The sequence below is a fragment of the Chiloscyllium plagiosum genome, unplaced genomic scaffold, assembly GCF_037043375.1.
Source record: "Chiloscyllium plagiosum isolate Xiang-an unplaced genomic scaffold, Cpla_swu_hap1 HiC_scaffold_5, whole genome shotgun sequence".
In the NCBI taxonomy this organism is placed as follows: domain Eukaryota; kingdom Metazoa; phylum Chordata; class Chondrichthyes; order Orectolobiformes; family Hemiscylliidae; genus Chiloscyllium; species Chiloscyllium plagiosum.
In genome coordinates this window covers 136,447,134-136,463,367 of record NW_028270143.1, presented here as the reverse complement: position 1 = coordinate 136,463,367, position 16,234 = coordinate 136,447,134, and the positions used below count along the sequence as shown (strand labels likewise).

Below are 16,234 nucleotides of genomic sequence, written 5' to 3'. Positions count from 1 at the left end.
ACCCACAAACACACACACACAGATGCTCCTACACCCACACACACACAGATACTCATACACCCACACACACACACAGATGCTCCTACACCCACACACACACAGATACTCCTACACCCACACACACAGATACTCCTACACCCACACACACACAGATACTCCTACACCCACACACACAGATACTCCTACACCCACACACACAGATACTCCTACACCCACACACACAGATACTCCTACACCCACACACACAGATGCTCCTACACCCACACACACACAGATACTCCTACACCCACACACACAGATGCTCCTACACCCACACACACACAGATACTCCTACACCCACACACACACAGATACTCCTACACCCACACACACAGATGCTCCTACACCCACACACACAGATACTCCTACACCCACACACACACAGATGCTCCTATACCCACACACACACAGATGCTCCTACACCCACACACACACAGATACTCCTACACCCACACACACACATCCTCCTACACACACACACACACAGATACCCCTACACCCACACACACACAGATGCTCCTATACCCACACACACACAGATGCTCCTACACCCACACACACACAGATGCTCCTACACCCAAAACAGATACTCATACACCCACACACACACATACACAGATACTCCTACACCCATACACACACAGATACTCCTACACCCACACACACAGATACCCCTACACCCACACACACACAGATGCTCCTACACCCAAAACAGATACTCATACACCCACACACACACATACACAGATACTCCTACACCCATACACACACAGATGCTCCTACACCCACACACACACAGATACCCCTATACCCGCACACCACAGATACCCCTACACCCACACACACACACAGATGCTCCTACACACACACACACAGATACCCCTACACCCACACACACACAGATACCCCTACACCCACACACACACAGATACTCCTACACACACACACACAGATACCCTACACCCACACACACACAGATACCCCTACACCCACACACACACAGATACTCCTACACCCACACACACAGATGCTCCTACACCCACACACACAGATACTCCTACACCCACACACACACAGATGCTCCTACACCCACACACACAGATACTCCTACACCCACACACACACATACACAGATACTCCTACACCCACACACACAGATACCCCTACACCCACACACACACAGATGCTCCTATACCCACACACACACAGATGCTCCTATACCCACACACACACAGATGCTCCTACACCCACACACACAGATACTCCTACACCCACACACACACAGATGCTCCTATACCCACACACACACAGATGCTCCTATACCCACACACACACAGATGCTCCTACACCCACACACACACAGATACCCCTACACCCACACACACAGATACTCCTACACACACACACACACAAATGCTCCTACACCCGCACACCACAGATGCTCCTACACCCAAAACAGATGCTCCTACACCCACACACACACAGATACCCCTATACCCACAGACACACAGATGCTCCCACACACACAGACACACACACAGATGCTCCTACACCCACACACACACAGATACTTCTACACCCACACACACAGATACCCCTACACACACACAGACACATACACAGATACTCCTACACACACACACACACAGATGCTGCTACACCCACACACACACAGATGCTCCTATACCCACACACACACAGATACTCCTACACCCACACACACACAGATGCTCCTACACACACACACACAGATGTTCCTACACCCACACACACACAGATACTCCTACACACACACACACACAGATACTCCTACACCCACACACACACAGATACTCCTACACCCACACACACAGATACTCCTACACCCACACACACACAGATACTCCTACACCCACACACACAGATACTCCCACACACACACACACACAGATACTCCTACACCCACACACACAGCTACTCCTACACACACACACACAGATACTCCTACACCCACACACACAGATGCTCCGACACACACACACACAGATGCTCCTACACCCACACACACACAGATACTCCTACACCCACACACACACAGATGCTCCTACACACACACACACAGATGTTCCTACACCCACACACACACAGATACTCCTACACACACACACACACAGATACTCCTACACCCACACACACACAGATACTCCTACACCCACACACACAGATACTCCTACACCCGCACACACACAGATACTCCTACACCCACACACACAGATACTCCTACACACACACACACACACAGATACTCCTACACCCACACACACACAGATACTCCTACACCCACACACACAGATACCCCTACACACACACAGACACATACACAGATACTCCTACACCCACACACACACACAGGTACTCCTACACACACACAGACACACATACAGATACTCCTACACCCACACACACACAGATGCTCCTACACCCACACACACACAGATACTCCTACACACACACAGACACATACACAGATACTCCTACACCCACACACACACACAGATACTCCTACACCCACACACACACAGATACTCCTACACCCACACACACACAGATACTCCTACACCCACACACACACAGATACTCCTACACACACACAGACACATACACAGATACTCCTACACCCACACACACACAGATGCTCCTATATCCACACACACACAGATGCTCCTATACCCACACACACAGATGCTCCTATACCCACACACACACAGATGCTCCTACACACACACACACAGATGCTCCTACACCCACACACACAGATGCTCCTACACCCACACACACAGATGCTCCTACACCCACACACACACATACACAGATACTCCTACACCCACACACACAGATACTCCTACACCCACACACACACAGATGCTCCTACACCCACACACACAGATGCTCCTATACCCACACACACACAGATGCTCCTATACCCACAGACACAGATGCTCCTATACCCACACACACACAGATGCTCCTACACACACACACACAGATGCTCCTACACCCACACACACAGAAACTCCTACACCCACACACACACAGATGCTCCTATACCCACACACACACAGATGCTCCTATACCCACACACACACAGATGCTCCTATACCCACACACACACAGATGCTCCTGCACCCACACACACACAGATGCTCCTACACCCACACACACAGATACTCCTACACCCACACACACAGATACTCCTACACCCACACACACACATACACAGATACTCCTACACCCACACACACAGATACTCCTACACCCACACACACAGATACTCCTACACCCACACACACACATACACAGATACTCCTACACCCACACACACAGATACCCCTACACCCACACACACACAGATACTCCTACACCCACACACACACAGATGCTCCTATACCCACACACACACAGATGCTCCTATACCCACACACACACAGATGCTCCTACACCCACACACACACAGATACTCCTACACCCACACACACACATCCTCCTACACACACACACACACACACACACAGATACCCCTACACCCACACACACACACAGATGCTCCTATACCCACACACACACAGATGCTCCTACACCCACACACACACAGATGCTCCTACACCCAAAACAGATACTCATACACCCACACACACACATACACAGATACTCCTACACCCATACACACACAGATACTCCTACACCCACACACACACAGATACTCCTACACCCACACACACACAGATGCTCCTACACCCAAAACAGATACTCATACACCCACACACACACATACACAGATACTCCTACACCCATACACACACAGATGCTCCTACACCCACACACACACAGATACCCCTATACCCGCACACCACAGATACCCCTACACCCACACACACACACAGATGCTCCTACACACACACACACAGATACCCCTACACCCACACACACACAGATACCCCTACACCCACACACACACAGATACTCCTACACACACACACACAGATACCCTACACCCACACACACACAGATACCCCTACACCCACACACACACAGATACTCCTACACCCACACACACAGATGCTCCTACACCCACACACACAGATACTCCTACACCCACACACACACAGATGCTCCTACACCCACACACACAGATACTCCTACACCCACACACACACATACACAGATACTCCTACACCCACACACACAGATACCCCTACACCCACACACACACAGATGCTCCTATACCCACACACACACAGATGCTCCTATACCCACACACACACAGATGCTCCTACACCCACACACACAGATACTCCTACACCCACACACACACAGATGCTCCTATACCCACACACACACAGATGCTCCTATACCCACACACACACAGATGCTCCTACACCCACACACACACAGATACCCCTACACCCACACACACAGATACTCCTACACACACACACACACAAATGCTCCTACACCCGCACACCACAGATGCTCCTACACCCAAAACAGATGCTCCTACACCCACACACACACAGATACCCCTATACCCACAGACACACAGATGCTCCCACACACACAGACACACACACAGATGCTCCTACACCCACACACACACAGATACTTCTACACCCACACACACAGATACCCCTACACACACACAGACACATACACAGATACTCCTACACACACACACACACAGATGCTGCTACACCCACACACACACAGATGCTCCTATACCCACACACACACAGATACCCCTATACCCACACAGACACAGATGCTCCTACACCCACACACACACAGATGCTCCTACAGACACACACACACAGATGCTCCTACACCCACAAACACACAGATGCTCCCACACCCACACAGATGCTCCTATACCCACACACACTGATGCTCCTACACACACACACACAGATACCCCTACACACACACAGACACATACACAGATACTCCTACACCCACACACACACAGAGGTACTCCTACACACACACAGACACACACACAGATACTCCTATACCCACACACACACAGATGCTCCTATACCCACACACACACAAATGCTCCTACACCCACACACACACAGATGCTCCTACACCCACACACACAGATACTCCTACACACACTCAGACACATACACAGATACTCCTACACCCACACACACAGATGCTCCTATACCCACACACACAGATACTCCTACACCCACACACACAGATACTCCTACACCCACACACACAGATACTCCTACACCCACACACACACAGATGCTCCTACACCCACACACACAGATGCTCCTACACCCACACACACACAGATGCTCCTATACCCACACACACACAGATACTCCTACACCCACACACACAGATGCTCCTACACCCACACACACAGATGCTCCTACACCCACACACACAGATACTCCTACACCCACACACACACATACACAGATACCCCTACACCCACACACACAGATACGCCTACACCCACACACACACAGATGCTCCTACACCCACACACACAGATGCTCCTACACCCACACACACACAGATGCTCCTATACCCACACACACACAGATGCTCCTACACCCACACACACACAGATGCTCCTATACCCACACACACACAGATGCTCCTACACCCACACACACACAGATGCTCCTACACACACACAGACACATACACAGATACTCCTACACCCACACACACACAGATACTCCTACACCCACACACACAGATACCCCTACACACACACAGACACATACACAGATACTCCTACACCCACACACACACAGATACTCCTACACCCACACACACACAGATGCTCCTATATCCACACACACACAGATGCTCCTACACACACACACACAGATGCTCCTACACCCACACACACAGATACTCCTACACCCACACACACATATACACAGATACTCCTACACCCACACACACAGATACCCCTACACACACACACACAGATGCTCCTACACCCACACACACACAGATGCTCCTACACCCACACACACAGATACTCCTACACCCACACACACAGATGCTCCTATACCCACACACACACAGATGCTCCTATACCCACACACACACAGATGCTCCTGCACCCACACACACACAGATACTCCTACACCCACACACACAGATACTCCTACACCCACACACACACATACACAGATACTCCTACACCCACACACACAGATACTCCTACACCCACACACACAGATACTCCTACACCCACACACACACATACACAGATACTCCTACACCCACACACACAGATACCCCTACACCCACACACACACAGATACTCCTACACCCACACACACACAGATGCTCCTACACCCGCACACACAGATACTCCTACACCCACACACACAGATACTCCTACACCCACACACACACATGCTCCTACACCCACACACACACAGATACTCCTACACACACACCCACACACACACACAGATACTCATACACCCACACACACACATACACACTCATACACCCACACACACACACACACAGATACTCCTACACCCACACACACAGATACTCCTACACCCACACACACACATACACAGATACTCCTACACCCACACACACACATACACAGATACTCCTACACCCACACACACAGATACTCCTACACCCACACACACAGATACTCCTACACCCACACACACACATACACAGATACTCCTACACCCACACACACAGATACCCCTACACCCACACACACACAGATACTCCTACACCCACACACACACAGATGCTCCTATACCCACACACACACAGATGCTCCTATACCCACACACACACAGATGCTCCTACACCCACACACACACAGATACTCCTACACCCACACACACAGATCCTCCTACACACACACACACACACACACACACAGATACCCCTACACCCACACACACACAGATGCTCCTATACCCACACACACACAGATGCTCCTATACCCACACACACACAGATGCTCCTACACCCACACACACACAGATCCTCCTACACACACACACACACAGATGCTCCTACACCCACACACAAAGATACTCCTACACACACACACACACAGATACTCCTACACCCACACACACAGATGCTCCTACACCCACACACACACAGCTACTCGTACACACACACACACAGATACTCCTACACCCACACACACAGATGCTCCGACACACACACACACAGATGCTCCTACACCCACACACACACAGATGCTCCTACACACACACACACAGATGTTCCTACACCCACACACACACAGATACTCCTACACACACACACACACAGATACTCCTACACCCACACACACAGATACTCCTACAGCCACACACACACAGATACTCCTACACCCACACACACAGATACTCCTACACACACACACACACACAGATACTCCTACACCCACACACACACAGATACTCCTACACCCACACACACAGATACCCCTACACACACACAGACACATACACAGATACTCCTACACCCACACACACACACAGGTACTCCTACACACACACAGACACACATACAGATACTCCTACACCCACACACACACAGATGCTCCTACACCCACACACACACAGATACTCCTACACACACACAGACACATACACAGATACTCCTACACCCACACACACACACAGATACTCCTACACCCACACACACACAGATACTCCTACACCCACACACACACAGATACTCCTACACCCACACACACACAGATACTCCTACACACACACAGACACATACACAGATACTCCTACACCCACACACACACAGATGCTCCTATATCCACACACACACAGATGCTCCTATACCCACACACACAGATGCTCCTATACCCACACACACACAGATGCTCCTACACACACACACACAGATGCTCCTACACCCACACACACAGATGCTCCTACACCCACACACACACAGATACTCCTACACCCACACACACACAGATGCTCCTACACCCACACACACACAGATGCTCCTATACCCACACACACACAGATGCTCCTACACCCACACACACACAGATGCTCCTACACACACACAGACACATACACAGATACTCCTACACCCACACACACACAGATACTCCTACACCCACACACACAGATACCCCTACACACACACAGACACATACACAGATACTCCTACACCCACACACACACAGATACTCCTACACCCACACACACACAGATGCTCCTATATCCACACACACACAGATGCTCCTACACACACACACACAGATGCTCCTACACCCACACACACAGATACTCCTACACCCACACACACATATACACAGATACTCCTACACCCACACACACAGATACCCCTACACACACACACACAGATGCTCCTACACCCACACACACACAGATGCTCCTACACCCACACACACAGATACTCCTACACCCACACACACAGATGCTCCTATACCCACACACACACAGATACTCCTACACCCACACACACACAGATGCTCCTGCACCCACACACACACAGATACTCCTACACCCACACACACAGATACTCCTACACCCACACACACACATACACAGATACTCCTACACCCACACACACAGATACTCCTACACCCACACACACAGATACTCCTACACCCACACACACACATACACAGATACTCCTACACCCACACACACAGATACCCCTACACCCACACACACACAGATACTCCTACACCCACACACACACAGATGCTCCTACACCCGCACACACAGATACTCCTACACCCACACACACAGATACTCCTACACCCACACACACACATGCTCCTACACCCACACACACACAGATACTCCTACACACACACCCACACACACACACAGATACTCATACACCCACACACACACATACACAGATACTCCTACACCCACACACACAGATACTCCTACACCCACACACACAGATACTCCTACACCCACACACACACATACACAGATACTCCTACACCCACACACACAGATACTCCTACACCCACACACACAGATACTCCTACACCCACACACACACATACACAGATACTCCTACACCCACACACACAGATACCCCTACACCCACACACACACAGATACTCCTACACCCACACACACACAGATGCTCCTATACCCACACACACACAGATGCTCCTATACCCACACACACACAGATGCTCCTACACCCACACACACACAGATACTCCTACACCCACACACACAGATCCTCCTACACACACACACACACACACACACACACACAGATACCCCTACACCCACACACACACAGATGCTCCTATACCCACACACACACAGATGCTCCTATACCCACACACACACACAGATGCTCCTACACCCACACACACACAGATCCTCCTACACACACACACACACAGATGCTCCTACACCCACACACAAAGATACTCCTACACACACACACACACAGATACTCCTACACCCACACACACAGATGCTCCTACACCCACACACACACAGCTACTCCTACACACACACACACAGATACTCCTACACCCACACACACAGATGCTCCGACACACACACACACAGATGCTCCTACACCCACACACACACAGATGCTCCTACACACACACACACAGATGTTCCTACACCCACACACACACAGATACTCCTACACACACACACACACAGATACTCCTACACCCACACACACAGATACTCCTACAGCCACACACACACAGATACTCCTACACCCACACACACAGATACTCCTACACACACACACACACACAGATACTCCTACACCCACACACACACAGATACTCCTACACCCACACACACAGATACCCCTACACACACACAGACACATACACAGATACTCCTACACCCACACACACACACAGGTACTCCTACACACACACAGACACACATACAGATACTCCTACACCCACACACACACAGATGCTCCTACACCCACACACACACAGATACTCCTACACACACACAGACACATACACAGATACTCCTACACCCACACACACACACAGATACTCCTACACCCACACACACACAGATACTCCTACACCCACACACACACAGATACTCCTACACCCACACACACACAGATACTCCTACACACACACAGACACATACACAGATACTCCTACACCCACACACACACAGATGCTCCTATATCCACACACACACAGATGCTCCTATACCCACACACACAGATGCTCCTATACCCACACACACACAGATGCTCCTACACACACACACACAGATGCTCCTACACCCACACACACAGATGCTCCTACACCCACACACACAGATGCTCCTACACCCACACACACACATACACAGATACTCCTACACCCACACACACAGATACTCCTACACCCACACACACACAGATGCTCCTACACCCACACACACAGATGCTCCTATACCCACACACACACAGATGCTCCTATACCCACAGACACAGATGCTCCTATACCCACACACACACAGATGCTCCTACACACACACACACAGATGCTCCTACACCCACACACACAGATACTCCTACACCCACACACACATATACACAGATACTCCTACACCCACACACACAGATACCCCTACACACACACACACACAGATGCTCCTACACCCACACACACACAGATGCTCCTACACCCACACACACAGAAACTCCTACACCCACACACACACAGATGCTCCTATACCCACACACACACAGATGCTCCTATACCCACACACACACAGATGCTCCTGCACCCACACACACACAGATACTCCTACACCCACACACACAGATACTCCTACACCCACACACACAGATACTCCTACACCCACACACACACATACACAGATACTCCTACACCCACACACACAGATACCCCTACACCCACACACACACAGATACTCCTACACCCACACACACACAGATGCTCCTATACCCACACACACACAGATGCTCCTATACCCACACACACACAGATGCTCCTACACCCACACACACACAGATACTCCTACACCCACACACACACATCCTCCTACACACACACACACACACACACACAGATACCCCTACACCCACACACACACAGATGCTCCTATACCCACACACACACAGATGCTCCTATACCCACACACACACAGATGCTCCTACACCCACACACACACAGATCCTCCTACACACACACACACACAGATGCTCCTACACCCACACACACAGATACTCCTACACACACACACACACAGATACTCCTACACCCACACACACAGATGCTCCTACACCCACACACACACAGCTACTCCTACACACACACACACAGATACTCCTACACCCACACACACAGATGCTCCGACACCCACACACACAGATGCTCCGACACACACACACACAGATGCTCCTACACCCACACACACACAGATACTCCTACACCCACACACACACAGATGCTCCTACACACACACACACAGATGCTCCTACACCCACACACACACAGATACTCCTACACACACACACACACAGATACTCCTACACCCACACACACACAGATACTCCTACACCCACACACACAGATACTCCTACACCCACACACACACAGATACTCCTACACCCACACACACAGATACTCCTACACACACACACACACACAGATACTCCTACACCCACACACACACAGATACTCCTACACCCACACACACAGATACTCCTACACCCACACACACAGATACTCCTACACCCACACACACACAGATACTCCTACACCCACACACACACAGATACTCCTACACCCACACACACAGATACTCCTACACCCACACACACACAGATACTCCTACACACACACACACAGATACTCCGACACCCACACACACAGATACTCCTACACCCACACACACAGATACTCCTACACCCACACACACACAGATACTCCTACACCCACACACACAGATACTCCTACACCCACACACACACAGATGCTCCTACACCCACACACACACAGATGCTCCTATACCCACACACACAGATGCTCCTACACCCACACACACAGATGCTCCTACACCCACACACACAGATACTCCTACACCCACACACACACAGATACTCCTATACCCACACACACACAGATACTCCTACACCCACACACACAGATGCTCCTACACCCACACACACAGATACTCCTACACCCACACACACAGATACCCCTACACCCACACACACACAGATGCTCCTATACCCACACACACAGATACTCCTACACCCACACACACAGATACCCCTACACCCACACACACACACAGATGCTCCTACACCCACACACACAGATACTCCTACACCCACACACACAGATACCCCTACACACACACACACACACAGATGCTCCTATACCCACACACACAGATGCTCCTACACCCACACACACAGATACTCCTACACCCACACACACAGATACCCCTACACCCACACACACACAGATGCTCCTATACCCACACACACAGATACTCCTACACCCACACACACAGATACCCCTACACCCACACACACACAGATACTCCTACACCCACACACACACAGATACTCCTACACCCACACACACACAGATACTCCTACACCCACACACACAGATACTCCTACACCCACACACACAGATACTCCTACACCCACACAGATACTCCTACACCCACACACACACAGATAATCCTACACCCACACACACACAGATACTCCTACACCCACACACACACAGATGCTCCTACACCCACACACACACAGATGCTCCTATACCCACACACACAGATGCTCCTACACCCACACACACAGATGCTCCTACACCCACACACACAGATACTCCTACACCCACACACACACAGATACTCCTATACCCACACACACACAGATACTCCTACACCCGCACACACAGATACTCCTACACCCACACACACAGATGCTCCTACACCCACACACACACAGATGCTCCTATACCCACACACACAGATGCTCCTACACCCACACACACAGATACTCCTACACCCACACACACAGATACCCCTACACCCACATACACACAGGTGCTCCTACACCCACACACACAGATACTCCTACACCCACACACACAGATACCCCTACACCCACACACACACAGATGCTCCTACACCCACACACACAGATACTCCTACACCCACACACACAGATACCCCTACACCCACACACACACAGATACTCCTACACCCACACACACACAGATACTCCTACACCCACACACACACAGATACTCCTACACCCACACACACAGATACTCCTACACCCACACACACACAGATACTCCTATACACACACACACAGATACTCCTACACCCACACACACAGATACTCCTACACCCACACACACACAGATGCTCCTACACCCACACACACACAGATACTCCTACACCCACACACACAGATACTCCTACACCCACACACACACAGATACTCCTACACACACACACACAGATACTCCTACACCCACACACACAGATACTCCTACACCCACACACACACAGATACTCCTACACCCACACACACACAGATGCTCCTACACCCACACACACACAGATGCTCCTACACCCACACACACACAGATGCTCCTATACCCACACACACAGATGCTCCTACACCCACACACACACAGATACTCCTACACACACACACACAGATACTCCTACACCCACACACACAGATACTCCTACACCCACACACACACAGATACTCCTACACCCACACACACACAGATGCTCCTACACCCACACACACACAGATGCTCCTATACCCACACACACTCAGATGCTCCTACACCCACACACACACAGATACTCCTACACCCATACACACAGATACTCCTACACCCACACACACACAGATACTCCTACACACACACACACAGATACTCCTACACCCACACACACACAGATACCCCTATACCCGCACACACACAGATGCTCCTATACCCACACACACACAAATGCTCCTACACCCACACACACACAGATACTCCTACACACACACACACAGATACTCCTACACCCACACACACAGATACTCCTACACCCACACACACACAGATACTCCTACACCCACACACACACAGATGCTCCTACACCCACACACACACAGATGCTCCTATACCCACACACACAGATGCTCCTACACCCACACACACACAGATACTCCTACACACACACACACAGATACTCCTACACCCACACACACAGATACTCCTACACCCACACACACACAGATACTCCTACACCCACACACACACAGATGCTCCTACACCCACACACACACAGATGCTCCTATACCCACACACACAGATGCTCCTATACCCACACACACAGATACCCCTACACCCACACACACACAGATACTCCTATACCCACACACACACAGATACTCCTACACCCGCACACACAGATACTCCTACACCCACACACACAGATGCTCCTACACCCACACACACACAGATGCTCCTATACCCACACACACAGATGCTCCTACACCCACACACACAGATACTCCTACACCCACACACACAGATACCCCTACACCCACACACACACAGATGCTCCTATACCCACACACACAGATACTCCTACACCCACACACACAGATACCCCTACACCCACACACACACAGATGCTCCTACACCCACACACACAGATACTCCTACACCCACACACACAGATACCCCTACACCCACACACACACAGATGCTCCTATACCCACACACACACAGATACTCCTACACCCACACACACAGATACTCCTACACACACACAGACACACACACAGATACTCCTACACACACACAGACACACACACAGATACTCCTACACCCACACACACACAGATGCTCCTACACCCACACACACAGAGCCTCCTACACACACACACACACACACACAGATGCTCCTACACCCACACACACACAGATGCTCCTACACCCACACACACACAGATGCTCCTACACCCACACACACAGATGCTCCTACACCCACACACACACAGATGCTCCTACACCCACACACACACAGATACTCCTATACCCACATACACACAGATACCCCTACACCCACACACACACAGATGCTCCTACACCCACACACACACAGATGCTCCTACACCCACACACACACAGATACCCCTACACCCACACACACACAGATGCTCCTACACCCACACACACACAGATACTCCTATACCCACATACACACAGATACCCCTACACCCACACACACACAGATGCTCCTACACCCACACACACACAGATGCTCCTACACCCACACACACACAGATGCTCCTACACCCACACACACACAGATACCCCTATACCCACACACACTCAGATGCTCCTACACCCACACACACACAGATACTCCTACACCCATACACACAGATACTCCTACACCCACACACACACAGATACTCCTACACACACACACACAGATACTCCTACACCCACACACACACAGATACCCCTATACCCGCACACACACAGATGCTCCTACACCCACACACACACAGATACCCCTATACCCGCACACACACAGATGCTCCTATACCCACACACACACAGATACTCCTACACACACACACACACAGATACTCCTACACCCACACACACACAGATGCTCCTATACCCACACACACACAGATACTCCTACACACACACACACAGATACTCCTACACCCACACACACAGATACTCCTACACCCACACACACACAGATACTCCTACACCCACACACACAGATGCTCCTACACCCACACACACAGATCCTCCTACACCCGCACACACAGATGCTCCTATACCCACACACACAGATGCTCCTACACCCACACACACAGATGCTCCTACACCCACACACACAGATACTCCGACACCCACACACACACAGATGCTCCTATACCCACACACACACAGATGCTCCTATACCCACACACACACAGATACTCCTACACCCACACACACAGATACTCCTACACCCACACACACAGATACTCCTACACCCACACACACACAGATACTCCTACACCCACACACACAGATGCTCCTACACCCACACACACAGATCCTCCTACACCCGCACACACAGATGCTCCTATACCCACACAC

The 16,234-nt window shown here is 50.5% G+C and overlaps 2 protein-coding genes across 2 annotated transcripts in view; one reads left to right on the top strand and one right to left on the bottom strand.

The window, feature by feature from the left end:
• Positions 1-16,234, top strand: part of LOC122546194 (uncharacterized) — a 655,534-nt gene that overhangs the window by 16,382 nt on the left and 622,918 nt on the right. The window lies entirely within an intron of this gene.
• Positions 1-16,234, bottom strand: part of LOC122547322 (nuclear receptor-binding protein 2-like) — a 318,269-nt gene that overhangs the window by 182,283 nt on the left and 119,752 nt on the right. The gene's annotated exons all lie outside the window — the stretch shown is intronic.